This window comes from Myotis myotis, unplaced genomic scaffold (genome assembly GCF_014108235.1).
Source record: "Myotis myotis isolate mMyoMyo1 unplaced genomic scaffold, mMyoMyo1.p scaffold_m19_p_1, whole genome shotgun sequence".
NCBI lineage: Eukaryota > Metazoa > Chordata > Mammalia > Chiroptera > Vespertilionidae > Myotis > Myotis myotis.
This window is the reverse complement of record NW_023416313.1, coordinates 215,300,507-215,306,506: the sequence shown is the minus strand read 5'-3', so window position 1 is coordinate 215,306,506 and position 6,000 is coordinate 215,300,507. Positions and strand designations below refer to the sequence as shown.

The 6,000-nt window shown below is 46.4% G+C and overlaps 1 protein-coding gene across 2 annotated transcripts in view; it reads left to right on the top strand.

Annotated features, from left to right (window-relative positions):
• Positions 1 to 3,507: 3,507 nt before the first annotated feature.
• Positions 3,508 to 6,000, top strand: part of FOXN3 (forkhead box N3) — a 369,468-nt gene continuing 366,975 nt past the window's right edge. Inside the window, exon 1 of one of the 2 annotated variants that reach the window (XM_036315184.1) lies at positions 3,508 to 3,659. The gene's annotated coding sequence lies outside the window, so the exon portion shown is untranslated. Of the gene's footprint in view, positions 3,660 to 4,386; positions 4,403 to 6,000 lie in introns of those variants that run through there. The other variant, XM_036315194.1, reaches the window with a different exon arrangement.

Genomic DNA, 6,000 nt, shown 5'->3' with positions numbered 1-6,000 from the left:
TCTCTCACAGTTTCCCCTATTATTAACATCTTACTTGTGACTGTGTGATCTTTTCTTACACTCAATAAACCCATATTGATACATTATTACTACGTAAGCTCATCCTAATTCTGAGTTCCTTAGTTTTTAACCTGATATCCATTTCCTGTGCTAGGATCCCACCCTGCATACCCCAGCACATTTAATTGGCATGTCTTCTTTTAAAGCTCCTCTTTGCTGTCACAGTTTCTCAGCATATCCTTGTTTTTGGTGACTTTGATAGTTTTGAGGAGTACTGCTGAGGTATTTTGTAAGATGCTCTTCCACTGGAATTTACTGATATGCACAGAAGGGATTTAATGCAGGGGATTGCTCATATGGGTGATGGAGGACCTGAGATGCAAACGGGAGAAGGTGAAGTTACCCAGAAAGCTTTTCAGCAGGAAGCCTTTAACATCCTAAGCTGGAGTATTAACAGGAAGTGGCAGTGTTACCTAAGCCGGGGGCTGGGGTCGTTCAGCTACTTGCAGCCAGTGCTGGAAATGCCATCAAAGTCAAGAGGGCAGGGGAGAATTTCTTTAGCTTTTACTTTCCTCTCACCTCCAGTCGGTCCGTTAAGAGGCTGCTCCTAGCAATACAGAGCAGGGGGCCTGGCTGAGAATGGCTGTAAAGAGGAACTGGCCCAGCACTGGGATCGTTGGCATTGAACACACAGCACCTGTGACATGGTTTTATTGCAGCACTTACCCCACTGCTCTGCAATTCAACTGTTTGCCTGCCCATAGGCCCCAAATGATGACTAGTGCTTTGAGGGCGGTATTTTTTGTGTTTTTTTTTTTTTTTATAGCCGTAGCCCTTGCTCATAGTAGGTTTTCAATGTTTGAAATATACACAATCCAATGAATGAATGAGTGGTTTATTTTGACTAGCTCTAGCTTTGAGTAATGCTCAACACCAGCATTTCTTTTCAGCTTCATCACCTCGTACTGGTGCCAAGGTTACTCTGAGCCTGGCATTTGAAAGCCACTTGGATGGTGTCACTGTAAAGTAAGTAGGCAGTTTTTGTTTTTAAGATTTTAAAATTGAATTTTAGAGAGAGGGGGGGGAGAGAGAGAGAGAGAGAGAGAGATTGATGTGAGAGTGCACATTGCTAGGCTGCCTCCTGCATGCTCCATTCTCCCCCCCTCCCTCCGCCCGGACCGGGAATCGAACAGTCAACCTTCTGGTGCCCAGGATGATGCCCAACCAACCATGCCACACCGGCACACCGGCCAGGGCTAGACCAGTTTTCAACAAAGGAATGAAGTCGTGCATCAATCCTCCAAGTGATTCCTAAGGAAGGTCACCCATATCTTCCAGCGATGCTGCCGTGCCTAGCTTCTTCCTTATGAGCTGCACAAAACAATGGGATGACTCATTTTTAAGAATAAAAATGTTTCTGTCTTTACAGCTAAATGTCACCCATCCCTCACCTGGCTGGCATTTAGGTTGGGACACATCATCAGAGAAGTTACATTTCCTTTCGGCAGAGGGGAGGAGAAGGTGGACTGCCACAAGCAGAAATGGCTGGTGACTTTCCCATGGGTGCAGGAGAGCCGGGAGGTGACACCCTGGTAGTTACCGGGTCTAAGCAGGGACACCCCGGACATCACGAATAGGCCACCAGGTCTCTGAAACGTCTGAGGTTCTAGGGTTTTCCAGGGCCTTTCTAGGAATGGCACCTAGAAAACCAAGTTCCACCTGAGAAAACCTCACTCCTCTGCATGTAGAGTGGAGTCCATGATGAGTGTCTGATAAAGAGCAGAAAGGTGCCTAGGCGACGGGCGCATTGCTCAGCCCTGGAGTCTGAAGGTTTCTGTCTGCTGGGGTGCCCTGTGACCGGCCGCAGGATAGAAACCTGACCAGCCTGGGCCTCACCTGCCATCTTGATGAGCAGAGACTAAGATATTTTCAACCAGGTAAATTGCAGCCCTAATACAGGTAAAAAAAGGATGACTACAGAAACCTCGCGGTTTTTGTTTTGGAAACTTCATTTTCCACAGTCGTTATGGAGAAATGATAGTTTGGAAGCTAGCGGTGCACTTGAAAAAGCAGGGATCTGTTGGAAATGTGATTTTTGGACAAGTCACTTTACCCTTTGATACCTCCACTTTCTCACTTACAAACTGGGAATTACATGTCTCTCTTATCACAGGGAATGTGATAAAGGTCACATGAGATGTATGTGCAAGTACCGTACTTTGAAGATCGACAAGTGTAACATAGTACGACTAGTCCTTTGCATGGACATAAGGCAGCAGAAAAGATGCTTTTGATGTTTAATTAATACTAAAAATCTTCCATTACATTTATTTAGCTATAATTGGGAAGGAGGAAGGCAAGAGTAATTTCAAAGGGACTTTTTCTGCTCCAAAAATAGGACTCAGAAAACACATATTTGATTTTCCTTTTGGTGTCAAACCACGTACCATTGTTATTAGCAGTTTTACAGAATCGTGACCTTCACCCTTGGAAATATCAAAGATAGACAAGAAAGCTTGCCCAGTCTTAAAGCCTTTCAAACAGGCTTTTGAAACGAAAGCGCTTTTGTTTTGAATTAAGGGCTAATAGAATTGTTCTCTTAAATGAGCACTTGCGAGTTTAAAAGTTGCCTTTCCAGGTGGGCTGCAGTGCATGAACGTGCTGAGAGGTCACTGAAAGTCCTTATGGGGAACAGGGTGGTAATCTGTTCTAGGGGTTTCAGGTAACACCCTTCCCAGAGTTAAAAGAAATTTAGAACTTGCACTTTTCCTCATTGCACACACGCTGCTTTGGGTATACATCTAGGATCATAATTTACGTTCAGTTTACGGAATTTGTAAATTTTTGCAGTTGTTTTAACTTGTAATTAAATTTTCTCTACGAGGCACACCATATGCCACCATTAATTCTTTCTTGTTGATTTCTTAGGAGACACAGGAGTGCATGCTTTGATGCAATTTTTGAGGTCTTTTGAAAATCAGATGACTACGTGTTTAGCCATATGGGCCTTTGTTATTTAAAATAGCATATGATATAAATAAGAGAAGGCAAAAATGCAAAGGGACCTGTTAGAAAAAAAAAATAATTGGAACGATTGTCAACATCGTTAGCCTTTTTTCTTTTTTAGCGTGGTGTTTTTGAAACCTGTCTTTGTTGAACCCGCACTGCCTCTTACCGTCTGTGAATATACTAGTGTACGATCACACGTGCACCGGGCAAACATATGGAAACCCTAGGTTTACACTGGGGCCGCAGATAGGCACAGCCGCCTTCCCTGAGTCCAGCTGCAGCCAACGCTTTTCTTTCCCGTCTCACACCAGGGTTTGACGCTCACCCGCACAGACGGAGTTTGGTTTTGAAAGGGGCAGACAGGCGGGTGTTTTCGGTTTTCGCGGCTCTCCTGAGCAGCCTGCTTGCCTTACATGCGGGCACAGACCCGGCCCCCGGCCGGCGCGCACTAGGACCCAGCGGGGCTCCGGGCCGGGTAGGAGCCGCCGCCGACCCCGGGCGGGCGCCGGGGCTGGAGCCGGGGTTCCGGCCGCGTTGGGCTGCAGCTCCGCCGGGAGACGGCACGACCCGGCAGTGGGCCACCCGCGAGTCCATCCGCCGCAGCCCCCCAATGCAGCCGCGAGAAGCCGCGGGGGGGCCGGCGATCGAAGGTAACGACAATGGGGCTCATTTCCTGCCGCCTGCTCTTCTGCTCGGGTTCAGCATTGTCACGAGCAGCCCTCGCTGCTCAGGCTGCTGCATTTGGGGGCACCCTTTGATTTTTTTAAGGTGTCCGCCCCGTATTTCCACCTGGCTTGGTTGATGGATAGCACGCAGCCCATGGGGGAGCGATCCAGGGATGGCAAGTTGCATATTTTCATTAGTTTTGTCTCAAAAGTAAGTTCATTTAAAAAAAAAAAAGTTTCTCAGGAATTTGTGGCTAGTCGTTTTTTAAAGAATTTTTTTTTTTAAAAAATAGACAAATGGGTCGTTTTAAAAATTCAAGTAATTGGTGTAATTCTGTTAATTACTTCCTTGGGCTTTACTTTTGTGGGCTCCCCGGGCGCTACTTTTATTTTCAAGGAACCGCCGAGGTGAATGTGGAGTTGGGCTCGGGCAGTTTCCAGCATTGCTGTCGCAACTGTGTTGCCATCAATTATACAGTCTCCAATCTGTGGGCAGTCCCAGCTCTTCTCCGAGACTGTAACTGGTTATGCTGCTGTGACACCTCCGGATGGAGAGTTTCCTTGGAGGGCAGTCAGACTGTTTCTCCTTTTGGAGAAACATTGTTTTGAGGAGAAAACCATGATGCCTGGCGGGGGAGGCTGGAGAGACTATGTCTCAGGCTTTGTGTATTCTCCCGGGATGACATTTGGGGAAAGGTGCACACCTTCTTCCTGGGCAGCTTCTAATGGTGAGGATTGTTCACTGATTTCATGGATTAGTTTCCCTGGTTGGGAACGCGGAGCCCCTCTGTCACAGGATGTGCTTAAGGTGACGAGTTCCCCAGCAGTTGGGACACATGATTGCCAGTGTAAAATGTGCCTCCACTGCAAGGACTGGGCTGCCGGGAGCTCCCGCGTGGAGCTGTGGTGGGCAGGGTGCGACTGGCTCCTTGAGGTAAGAGGGCAACGTTTCCCGAGCGGAGGAAGAGAGCCTGTGTTGTGCCTTTTGTTCCCTGCTTTTCATTGATCGCCAGCTCTGCCTTCCAGAGGGGAGTGCAGCCCGGAGAGTGCAGAGCTGGGGAGCCTGCACCGGTGACTAGGGCTCACTTGAACTCTCACACTGATTGGTTGCGGGAGACCCAGACTTGGGAAAACAGCCACCCCCAAACCTTCTTTTACAACCACCCTGTAAATTCAGATGAGCCTCCTTGTGCACGGATTTCTGCCAGATTGTTAAGTCGGGTGCCGTTTGCTCGAGGTGCCTTTAAGTTTAATTTTTTTGTCTTTATTTCTGTGCAGATTAAAGTAGGCCATTTTGGTGGCAAATTTCTTTGTAGATGTCAGCGACTAGCCTACATGTAGAGACGTATCACTTTACAGTCCCTTCCAGATGGTTTTTTCTTCTCAGGAGTTGTAGAATGCTAAGTTATTCAACTTAGGATAATTTTTCCTACGCATTTTTTTTCAATCTGAATATTGAAATAGTACCATCCGCGGAGGGATGCTTAACTGTAGCTTGACTTTGGTAATGTGTCTGTGCACTGGCCTGGAGCAGGCACTAAGTTTCCGTCTGCAACAGTGAAACATAAAGACAATGAAGAGCAAACAGGCAAAATCGGCTTGCACACTATTATAAGGAATTGTGAAGTCTGGTTTGAGGAGAATGCATTTCAAGTCCAAGAAAAAAAGGTCACTCTTTACCCTCTAAGAATATGGGTTAGTAAATACCGTGGAATATTATATCCACAAGAGGAAAATTATGAGGCCGGTGCGGATATCTCCATTTGAGCCTTAAACCACCTCAATTAAAGGAGCAGCGTCCCATAAGTTGTTAAATGTATAAACACTTTTCTGATTGGCTTAAAAATTTAGACACAGGAAGTGGATGGTATCTAATAACCGTGAGTGGAGACATGGTTGTCATGGAAACTGAGAAGAGTACCCCCCCTCCATACATACACATAGACTCCCATAACCACCACTTAAAAAAAAATCCTGCATGTCATCACAGATGCCTGGAGAACATGTTGGCCTCTGTAAGCTTTCCCACAGCATCTGTTGAAACCTGAGACTGTGCCTGTCAAATCAAGGTCATTTTACAACAACAATCAAAAATGCAGCCTCCTAGATTTCATAACTATTTTATTGAAAATATGTGAGGGGGGGGGACCTGAAAGCAAGGATGAACACACGTGCTTACTTGGCATTTTGCTGCTTCTGAGTTATGCAAGGAAAGGCCAGGAAGGTATTGGAGCGCTTAATTGTGGCATCAAATTGATTTGTCTGTCTCCTGCTAGAACCAAACTCTTTTTAGAGCTGTGAAGACTAGTAACATACCTATGGAGGA